Below are 12,448 nucleotides of genomic sequence, written 5' to 3'. Positions count from 1 at the left end.
TCACGCGTTCTGAAGTGGTGAAAGTGGTGAGACCATGGGAGACAGAAAAATATCTTCTGTTTGATGTTTATTTTATAAAGGCACTATCGGAAAGAATCTCTTATGAATGGCTTCCTAAGGATTAGTTACAAAGTTACTGAGTAGCTGACACATTGCTATGTCTGCTTCTCTGATTTGTTCTAAAAAGTCAGAGGACAGTTGTTGAGGAAACAGTTTCCATGGTCGGATGGACAGAGCCCACTTCCTGTGGTCTCAAGAACATTTCAACAAAGTGGAAATACCCACTCGTGAAGGGTAGCTCAATGAAGATTATGGTGTGGTTAGCTGCAGGGAGGGAGTTTCAACAATAATCTGACCCCCACACACTTCAGGCATGCGCCGTGTGCATGTGTTCTGCTCTTCCTCCTCACTGAACACTCTCTTCTCAGGCTGTTTCAATGAAGTGCTTCCTACCTACTACAGCCCTTAAGCATGTCTCTTTTTACATTGGGATCTGACCTAGAGTATAGCATTGGCTTATAAATAGGCCTCTCCCTCTGAACAGGACTCGTCCAGTGCTGAAAATCAGGTGTTTCGTGCAACAGACATGAACTAGGTCCTATTTTGTCACTATTAAAAAAATTTTTTTTAACATTTATTTATTTTTGAGAGACAGAGGGAGACAGAGCACGAGCAGGGGAGGGGTAGAGAGAGAGGGATATAAAGAATCTGAAGCAGGCTCCAGGCTCTGAGCTATCAGCACAGAGTCCGATGTGGGGTTTGAATCCACAAACTGGGAGATCATGACCTGATCCAAAGCTGGATGCTTAACCGACTGAGCCACCCAGGCGCCCCTATTTGTCATTATTTTAAATGGAAAAAAGCATAACGGTTATTGGTCAACATTAAGCATTTCCTAAAATGCAACATAACACAGTGAAAAGTCTAAAAGTAATAAATAAAATGCTCATGTTAGGATGTAGATTGCGCAAATCATCACTTTCTGATCACCAAAAAAAAAAAATAAATTAGTGCAATTATTAACTAATGATTGCTTTGTATATGGTAATGTGCACAGTTTGCATGTTCTATGTAGCTGTGATGGTTGATTTTATGTGTCAATATGACTGGCTTAAGGGATGCCCAGAAGCAGGTAAAACATTAATTTTGGGTATGTTTGCAAGGATGTTTCTGGAAGAAATTAGCATTTGATTCAGTAGACTGCATAAAGAGATTGCCCTCACCAGTGTGGGTAGGCATTATCCAATCTGTTGAGGGCCAGAAGAGAAGAAGAAGGTACAGAAAGGATGAATTCTCTTTGTCTTTTCTTGCCCTAGGACAGCCATTTTCTCCTGCCCTTGACATCAAAGCTCCTGGTTCTCAGGCCTTTGGCTTCAGACTGACTTACACCAGCAGTTTTCCTCTCTTGGCTCTCCAGCTTGCAGATGGCAGACTGTGGGATTTCTTGGCCTCCATAACTGCGTGAGCCAATTTCTACAAGAGATCTCCTCCTATATATCCTCATATAGTGGTTCTACTGGTTCTGTTTCTGTGGAGAACCCGGACTAATACAGTTGCAGACACTGTCTGTGACCCTGGCCTTTTCTTCAGCAATCTGATTTCTAGCTGCCAACACCTGGGATTCTTTGCCTGAGGGTTTTCACAGTCCACTGGATATAGACTTTGTGACTGGGTAAAAAGTGTCTTCCAATTAATGCCCTCCTGGAGCAGTTCTTCCCCAATAACTGATGGGAATGGGTGGATAAAGGCTGTTGCTCCCTTACCCCTCAAGTGGAATAACTCTGAGGTGTGTATTCTATACTGACTTCCTTACTGGTGTTTCCCAGATCATTAACCAAATAGGTATTTGCACTCAAATACTTGTCTCGGGTTTCTGTTTTTGAGGGACCTAACCCAAGACTTTTTATCATAAACTTTATGCATTAGAGATGACTATGATATTTCAATCTATTTCTTAACTCCAGCGATATCCCAGAGGGACATCCTTTTCATTGACAGTCTGCACATTTTTCAAAATATCTATGATTCTGACATTCTATCAATTTTATTTAGAATATAAACCACTACTTTCCTCTTACATAATTTTGTTTAAAATGTCTTTAAGTTTTGAGGATGAAAATACAATTTTTACTATATAAATATGATGTAAAACAGTATTTCAAGGGATATGGCATTGTATGGAACTGGAGTGTTGAAAAAAAGAAGTACAGGACGCCTGGGTGACTCAGTCTGTTAAGTGTCCAACTCTTGATTTCACCTCAGGTTAGGATCTCATGGTTCAGTTTGTGGGACTGAGCCCTGTGATGGGCTCTGTGCTGACAGTGCAAAGCCTGCTTGGGATTCTCTTTCTGCCCCTCTCTCCCTGCCCCTCCCTCACTTATGTGCACGTGCTTTCTCTCTCTCTCTCAAAATAAATAAACTTAAAAAAAAATCAAGAAGTATAAAAATGTGGAGAAACCCAAAATGTCCATTGATTGATGACTGGATAAATAAGATGGGGTATACACAAACAATAGAATATTATATAGTCATGAAAAGGAATGAAGTACTGATACATGTTAAAACATTGAAAATATGCTAAGTGAAAGGAGCCATGCACAAATGGCCACTAATTGTATGACTCCAATTAAATGGATGTCATGAATAGGCAAATCAAGAGACAGAAAATAGATTAGCAGTTGACAGGGGCTGGAGAAAGGGCAAACGAGAGTGACTGCTAATGTGTTCAGGCTTTCTCTTGGGGGTAATAAAAACATTCTGGAATTAGATAGTGGTGATGGTTGCACAGCCTTGTATACATACTGAAAATCACTGAAATCAAGAGGCATACTACCCTTAAAAATATTTACTTTTGGAGATGAGTCGCTTCAAAATTTGTGCAATTATTCTAAAAAGTTTGGAAACTAGTAGTCTACATTTGGTGTATGGGCACTCCACATCAGCTATCCTATATATCCTGCCTATTTATTTATTTAGTAATTTCTACACCTAACATGGGGCGTTAACTCATGATCCCATGATCCAGAGTTGCATGCTCTTCCAAATGAGACTGCCAGACACCTTAGCCTTCCTTCTTAATTAGCACCTTTAGATAAGCACCTTTGTTTGGTGCTAAAGACCCTTGGAACAAGAACTGAGTAGATCATGGCTTCTCAAACTTTTATTTTTTTAAAACATTTTAAAGAAAAAAATTTTGTTTTCCAAATTTTTATTAAATTCTAGTTAGCATACAGTGCAATACTGGTTTCAGGAGTAGAATTCAGTGTTTCATCAATTATATACAACACTCAGTGCTCATCATAACAAGTGCCCTCCTTAATACCCATCACCAATCAAGCCCATCCCCCTACCTCCCTCCACCAAACCTTCAGTTTGTTCTCTATCTTTAAGAGTCTCTCATGGTTTGTTTCCCTCTCTCTTTCTCTCCCTCTCCCATATGTTCATCTATTTTGTTTCTTAAATTCCACATATGACTGAAATCATGTGATATTTGTCTTTCTCTGACTTATTTCGCTTAGCATAATATACTCTAGCTCCATCCAAGTCATTGCAAATGGCAAGATTTCATTTTTGATGGCTGAGTAGTATTCCAGTGTGTGTGTGTGTGGGTGTGTGTGTGTGTGTGTGTGTGTGTGTGTATATACACACACACATCTTCTTTATCCATTCATCAGTTGGACATTTGGGCTCTTTCCATAGCTTCACTATTGTTGATAATGCTGCTATAAACATTGTGGTGCATGTACCCTTTCAAATCTGTATTTTTGTATCCTTTGGGCATATACCTTATAATGCAATTGCTGGATTGTAGGGTAGTTGTATTTTTAACTTTTGAGGAACTTCAATATCGTTCTTCAGAGTGACTGTGCCAGTTTACATTCCCACCAAAAGTGCAAGAGGGTTCCCCTGTCTCTCATCCTCCCCAACACCTGTTGTTTCTTGTGTTGTTAATTTTAGCCATTCTGACAGGTATGAGGTGGTATCTCACCATGGTTTTGATTTGTATTTCCCTGATGGTGAGTGATGTTGAGTATCTTTTCATGTGTTTGTTAGCTACCTGGATGTCTTCTTTGGAAAAGTGACTATTCATATCTTCTCAGGGCTTCTCAAATTTTTGAAGCCTGTACCCACTCCATTAACTGTCTTCAGTGTCTGTCTCAGTCATGAATATTTCCATGATAAGATAAGAAATGCATTTCTTTAATCTCCTAAATTAAACCTGGTTTGAGCTTCCTACTCAACAAGGTTGGTAATATATTTCCAAATATTATTGGTCATCCTTCTAGCGCCTTCCCTTTTCTTAGGACACATCCAGGGATATTTTATCCATGAGACCTTAGAGTCGGAGTGCTAGGACCCATGAGCTTTTCAAGGGTTTATGGTAATATTTAAGATCTGAAGATTTAAAAAGTTAACTCATTAAAAAAATGCTAGCCAAATAAAAATGAATGCATGCTTAGTTAAATTTTTATAAAATGTTCTATTATTGCATCATATTTATTAATAATTAAATTTAGTATAAAAACACCATCACATTTGAAAGTGGTTAAATTTTTTTGAGAATATGCACAATATCTTCCTCAAAAATTAGAGCCAAACATAATTAAATAACTTAAGCATAGAAAAATAATCTCAGAAGCAAAATTACAGAAACTCAGAAAGCTTTTTCTGCCAAAGAAATCTTACTAAATGTGGGACATAGGTGCATTTCAATATAGTTCATATGAGATAAGGTGGGGTATCTGAAAGTAAGTGCTTGGGGATTACAGCAGCTTTAAAACAGCCCCATCGACCAGGGTCTTAGGCAATTGTGACTGGAAAAGAAACCTCTCTTCAAGCCCATCCAGCGGCCTTGCCCATCTGAAGCAGGTTTTGCTTACCTGGCTCTGTGCCCAGGTCAGCTTGCTCTTGGCTGCATCTTGAGGCAGCATCCATTTGATGGATGGTGGCATCCATTTTTCCTGTCCCAAGCTTGGATCTCTGACTCTGGACTGAGCACCGGTTCTATAAGGTCACTCAGCATCCCCAGAGTGCTACGGCCCTACCCTTTGGTGCTCCTCTTCTTTAAAAACTCTGTCCCAACCACAGTTTTAGACCTTCCAAACCAATGTGAGTGGGCTGCTGAACAACCTCAATACCAGTGAATAAAATGCTTGTGCCCTCCTGGGTTAAGGGAACCCAGGTATCTAGAGCTAAAGGTCTGGAGGTTCTTCCTCAGAGAGGAAGAGGGAAATAACTTACTTCTTTTTTTTTCTCCCAACACTTTAAGGACAAAACATAAAAAATTAAAAATTAATAAAAAAGAATGGATTTATTTTAAGTTATTTTTTCCAAATGTTTATTTATTTTGAGAGAAAAAGCATGAGTGGGGGAGGGAGGGAGAGAGAGAGAGAGAATCTCAAGCAGCCTCTGAGCTGTCAGCACAGAGGCTGATGTGGGGCTTGAACAAATGAACTGTGAGATCATGACCTGAGCCAAAACCAAAAGTGAGATGCTCAACTGACTGAGCCACCCAGGTGCTCCAAGAATTGATTTATTTTAAACTCAACATTATGTTTGTAATTCTTTATTAAAATTTTTTTTTAATCTTTATTTATTTTTGAGAGAGAGAGACACACACACACAGAGTGCAAGCAGGGAAGGGCAGAGAGAGAGGGAGACACAGCATCCTAAGCAGGCTCCAGGCTCTGAGCTGTCAGCACAGAGCCTGAAGCGGGGCTCGAACTCATGGACCATGAGATTGTGACCTGAGCTGAAGTCAGACACTTAACCGACTGAGCCACCCAGGCACCCCTCGTTATTTTTTTTAAAGGAAGCTTTAAAAATATACTTTGTCAAAATATACTTCATGCCTCTTCCCATCTAATTCTCCTGTATACTCTTTTCTTTTCTCTTCTCCCCTTATACCTAACGAGAGTTACCTGTGGGAATGATGAGTCTTTAATGTTCAGTAACTTAATCTTTGGGAAGAACCCCAAATAAAAGTGGACTCCCCTCTTAAGCTCTAAAATCACAGGCTATTTCTGTTGTAAGGTTATAGGTATTTCAAAATGAGATTCAGACATATAATGACATCAATCAAGCCTCCTCTTCAACTTCTGACTAAACCTCATTCAGCAAGCATGGATTCTTTTTGAAAGATATTTTCATTGAATAATAAGTGTCTACAATCACAATGGAGTGATATTTTATGCTTTATGTCCACTCACAACTTTCTCTTCCTAAAAGTGTAACCATAATTTCAATATCTATCTTAAATGCACAGTATTTAAGACTTACTGTTTCTTAATGTGCTTCTAGATATTGTGATACTAAAGTTGCATTGGTTTGAGCTTGATGTCCAGAGGGTTGTATCTGTGGAGGCACTAAGTCCAAATGTGATCAGCCTGCTTAAAGGAAGAATTTGCATAAAAGATAGACCTGACACTGTTAGCACATAAATAAATGTTAACCAGACTAAGTCTTCTTTCCAAAAGGACTTAAAATCAGTTTACTGGTGGTAAATACTAAAGTTGCCAGCATCAAGGTCTAAGATTATTCTTACTATTATTATTGTGGGCAAAAAACACATAACATAAATTTACCATCTTAACCATTAAAAATTTTTTTAATGTTTTTTTTTTATTTTTGACAGAGAGATAGAGATAGAGCACAAGTGGGGGGTAGACAGAAACAGAGGGGGACACAGAATCCAAAGCAGGCTCCAGGCTCTGAGCTGTCAGCACAAAGCCTGGTGTGGGGCTTGAACTCACAAAGTGTGAGAACATGACCTGAGCTGAATTTGGCCGCTTAATTGACTGAGTCAGCCAGGCACCCCAACCATTTTTTTTTAAGTTTATTTATTTTGGAAAAGAGAGACAATGTGAGTGGGGTAGGGGCAGGGAGAGAGGGACAGAGAATCCCAAGCAGGCAGAGCCCAATGTGGGCTCAAACTCACAAACCATGAGATCATGACATGAGCCAAGATCAAGAGTCAGATGCTTGGGGAAGAGCCAGGATGGCGGAATAGCATGCAAGTTTTTTTGTCTTGCGTCCATGAAATACAGCCAGATCAACACTAAACCATCCTGCACACCTAGAAAACTAGTTTGAGGATTAACACAACAATCTGCACAACCTGAGCCACGGAACTCAGCAGGTACATGGCGCGGAGATGTGAACTGGGGGAGAGAAAAGGGGAGAGTTCAGGAAAAGCACCCCCCAAAAAACAGCTGGAGAGAAAGTGAAAAGAGAGTGAAAGAGAAAAGTGGAAACAGCCTTAGGGACTAAACTAAAAAGGGAGAAAGGAGAAAGGAGAGGGTTTAAATTCCATTAAGACTCTATAAACAGGGGGAGTGCAGAGTCTGAAACTCCACAGCTTGATACCTGGCAGTGCTCTGGTGAGAAGAGCAAATCCCTAGAAGCAGAGTGAAGTCCAGGGGGACTTCATTGGGGCCAGATGGGGAGAGGTCGTTCCTCCCCTGGGAGGACATCTGGTAAAGACTGTGTGGGTCCCCCATGACAAAGGCCCCAGTGGACCAGGGAGAAAGACCACATTCATTGGTGCTGGAACAAGTTCGTTAAAGGGGAAGCCTGATGACAGATGTATGTTGTGATTTTCCATAATCCCTGAAATGCTGCTGCTACATGATCATGTCCCTTTCTGGGGCAGGCTGGCACCTAGCTGCAGTCTCTGGGCATCAGCAGAAGCATGGTCCCGAGAACATTCCTAGGTGAGGCCAGCACCTGGCTATTGCTCGGTGAGACCCTCCTGCAAGGGGCAGAACGGGTCAAAGCCGCAGTCCCTCAGAAGTGAGGGGTCAGGAAAAACAGCCACATCTGAGATAAAACTCAGGAGGGAGGTGCTGCCTGGGGCTTGGTCATGGACAGTGTAAAAGCGGGGTGTGGACGGAAGCTGAAGACAAAGGACAGGTGCGCAATTGCTGATCTGGGAGAAGAGAGTTCTGATGCTAGAGACTGGGTAGCTAGGTGACGCCATTTTCACCACTCCTGCACTTGCGCATACACACCTACAAGCACCACAACAATCCACCCCAGTAAGCTAAGCAGTGCCATCTAGTGGAAAATGGAGCTGTTACACTAAGTCCCGCCCAACTGGGCCAACCTTGCTCTTCAGGAACACAAATCTCTCTGCCTGCTTAGTTTATGGACTATAAAGCGCTTCATAGTTTGATTTCTAGGGGAAAACAAAATAATTTCAATCGTATTTCAGTCTGTTTGCTGGTCCATGTATTCAATTTTCCTTTTTTCCCCCCCTTTTTCTTTTCTTTTTCTTGAATACAGAAAGGGAAAAAATTTATTTTAATTTTCAATTTTTATTAAAAATATTTTTCCTTTTTTTTCTACCACATTTTTTACTTCTGTGTAAATTTTTTCAAATTCAACTTTATTTCCATCATTTTATTTTATTCTATCTCAGTGTATTCATTTTTTTCAAATTTTCAAATGATTTCCTTTTTTTTTCTTTCCCCTTTTTCTCTAATCTGTCAAGCCCCTTTCAACACCCAGACCAAAACACACCTAGGATCTAGCATCATTTATTTGCTTTTTGTGTGTGTGTCTTGTTGTTTTAAATTTTTAAATTTTGATTTTTTAAATTTTAATTTTTTTACATCATTAGTTCCTTTTCTCCCTTCAAAATGATGATACGAAGGAATTCACCCCAAAAGAAAGAGCAGGAAGAAACGACAGCTAGGGACTTAACCAACACAGATACAAGCAAGATGTCTGAACCAGAATTTAGAATCACAGTAAAAAGAATACTAGCTGGAGTAGAAAATAGATTAGAATCCGTTTCTGCAGATATAAAGGAAGTAAAAGTTAGGATGAAATAAAAAATGCTATAACTGAGCTGCAATCTCGAATGGCTGCCATGGATGAGATAGAGCAGAGAATCAGTGATATAGAGGACAAACTTATGGAGAATAATGAAACAGAAAAAAAGAGGGAGACAAGGCAAAAGAGCACAATTTAAGAATTAGAGAAATCAGTGACTCACTAAAAAGGAACAACATCAGAATCATAGGGGTCCCAGAAGATGAAGAGAGAGAAAAAGGGGTAAAAGGGTTACGTGAGCAAATCATAGTGGAAAACTTTCCTAACCTGGGGAAAGACACAGACATCAAAATCCAGGAAGCACAGAGGACTCCCATTAGATTCAAAAAAACCGACCATCAACAAGGCACATCATAGTCAAATTCGCAAAATACTCAGGCAAGGAAAGAATCATGAAAGCAGCAAGGGGAAAAAAGTCCTTAACCTACAAGGCAAGACAGATCAGGTTTGCAGCTTATCCACAGAAACTTGGCAGGCCAGAAAGGAGTGGCAGGATATATTCAATGTGCTGAACTGGAAAAATATGCAGCCAAAGAATTCTTTATCCAGCAAGGCTGTCATTCAAAATTAGAAGAAGAGATTAAAAATTTCCCAACAAACAAAAATTAAAGGAGTTTGTGACCACTAAACCAGTCCTGCAAGAAATTTTAAGGGGGACTCTCTGAGGGGAGAAAAGATGACTAAATAAGTAAATAAATAAATACCAAAAGCAACGAAGACTAGAAAGGACCAGATAACTCCATAAGAAACTCCAACTCCACAAGCATCATAATGGCAATAAATTCATATCTTTCAGTACTCACTCTAAATGTCAATGAACTAAATGCTCCAATCAAAAGACACAGGGTAACAGCGTGGATAAGAAAACAAGATCCATCTATATACTGTTTAAAAGAGACCCACTTTAGACCTAAAGACACCTTCACATTGAAAGGAAGGAGATGGAGAACTATGTATCATGCTAATTGTCGACAAAAGAAAGCCAGAGTAGCCATACTTATATCAGACAATCTAGACTTTAAAATAAAGACTGTAACAAGAGATGAAGAAGGGCATTATATTATAATTAAGGGGTCTACCACCAAGAAGACCTAACAATTGTAAACATTCATGCTCCAAATGTGAAACCACCCAAATATATAAATTAATTAATCACAAACATAAAGAAACTCATTGATAAGAATACCATAATAGTAGGAGACTTCAACACCCCTCTCACAGCAATGGACAGATCATTTAAACAGAAATTGCACTACTAGGTATTTATACAAGGGATATAGGTATGCTGTTTTGAAGGGGCACATGCACCCCAATGTTTATAGCAGCACTATCAATAATAGCCAAATTATGGAAAGAGTCCAAATGTTCATCGATGGATGAATAAAGATGTGGTATATATATACAATCGAGTGTTACTCAGCAATCAAAAAGAATGAAATCTTGCCATTTGCAACTACATGGATGGAACTAGAGAATATGCTAAATGAAATTAGTCAGTCAGAGAAAGACAAATATCATATGACTTCACTCATATGAGGACTTTAAGACACAGAACAGATGAACATAAGGGAAGGGAAGCAAAAATAATACAAAAACAGGGAGGGGGACAAAACATAAGAGACATTTAAATATGGAGAACAGAGTGTTACTGCAGGGGTTGTGGGAGGGCGGGATGGGCTAAATGGGTAAGGGGCACTAAGGAATCTACTCCTGAAACCATTGTTGCACTATATGCTAACTAACTTGGATATAAATTAAAAAAAAAAACCAACCACCATTAAAGTGTGAATTGGACAATTAAAAAAACATTGAAGTGTGAATTGGGACAATAAAACAAACAAACAAACAAACAAACAAACAAACAAACAGTTGGATGCTTAACTGACTGAATCACCCAGGCACCCCTACCACCTACCATCTTAACCATTTTAAGTGTACAGTTCAGGAAGTTAAGTATGTTACATCATTGTGCAAAAAAATCTCCAAAACTTTTGGGACACCTGGGTGACTCAGTCAGTTAGGCATTTGGCTCCTGATTTCAGCTCTGGTCATGATCTCATGGTTTGTGAGTTTCAGCCCTGCATCTGGCTCTGTGCTGACAGTGTAGAGCCTGCTTGGGATTCTCTCTCTCTGCCCCTCCCTTGTGTGCTCTCTCTCAAAATGAATAAGCTTAAAAAAATCTCCAAAACTTTCTCATCTTGCAAAAGTGAAACTCCATACCCACTAAAAAAACAGCTCCCCACTAACCTCACCCAACAACCCCTACTTTATGTTCCTATGAATTTGATTATTCTAGATACCTCATATAAGTAGAATCATAAAGTATTTGTGTTTCTGTGACTGACTTATTTCATTTAGCATAATGTCCTCAAAGTTCATCCACATTGTAGCATGTGACAGGATTTTCTTCCTTTTTAAAGCTGAATACTTCATTGCATGTACATACCATATTTTATTTGTCCATTCATTTTTCAATGGACATTTTGGTTGCTTCCACTTCTTGGCTATCATGAATAGTGTTGCTATGAACATGGGTGTACAAATACAAGGTATAAGGTTTGAAGCGTATTTTCCTACTCTGATGATGGATCTGAGTGGATATAGTCACATTATAGTAACTATATTTCTGATTTTGTTGTTCTTTCAAAAACTTCCAGCCTCTCCGTATATATAACTAATGAAATAATATAAACTTATTATTCAAAACTCTCCAAAATACATGTGAAGTGATGAATCCTGATTTATCTCCTGCTACTCCTCTAAGCTTTCCTCTTTTTGAAACACTGTGAGCAAACAGAATAGTGCCATTTTGTCTTTTTGGAAGTTTATCCCCTGTATCCAACCCCACTTTTCCTACATGTCCAAATCCTCCTATCCCCTTCTTCATGAAGCCTTCCTGATCCCTCCAGTCAGATATGATTTCTTTCTCCTAAAAGTCCCCACAATGTCTTGTGGCAGATGTATTTGTGGTCTGTATTTATGAGTTGCCCATAAACTTACTGTCTCTATTCACCCCCTTCGATTAATAATTATTTGCTTCTATTGGGCGCTTACTATGTACCAGGCAATGTTCTAAGCACTTCATGTATATTAGTTTCTGTAATGGTTAAAATGACCTATGGAATAGGTATGATAATTATTTTGCTGATGAGAAAATGGAAGTACAAACAGGTTAAACATGTCTAGCCACATAGTGTGTTTTGAGTGGACGAGATGGGCTTGAGGTTTTGGAGTGGAAACGACAAGAGATCAGAGTGGTGGGAGTAGTAGCTGTGAGAGCGCCAATCCAAGAATGGCAATTTATTCAATTACAGAAGGGCTGCCAGCCCCTTTGCCTGACTTTACAATCAGCATGTTCACCACAGGAAATATATACCACATGCTTATGTTTTTGTTAAGGACATTTGTCAATTTGTAGTATATTTATGAGTGATTATATGTTAAAGAACTGTCCTTCTCACTATAAGCTCCATGAAGATAGGAAACATGTCAGTTTTGCCTGGTTCCTAGTACAGTGCCTAATACATAATAGGTGCTGAATAAATGATAAACTTATAAATAGATGAATGACTAAATGAATGAGTTATACTCTGCACTGTATTGGGAATGGTGG

The sequence above is a fragment of the Felis catus genome, chromosome C2, assembly GCF_018350175.1.
Source record: "Felis catus isolate Fca126 chromosome C2, F.catus_Fca126_mat1.0, whole genome shotgun sequence".
Lineage (NCBI taxonomy): Eukaryota > Metazoa > Chordata > Mammalia > Carnivora > Felidae > Felis > Felis catus.
The sequence above is the reverse complement of the archived record's forward strand: the minus strand, read 5'-3'. Positions refer to the sequence as shown.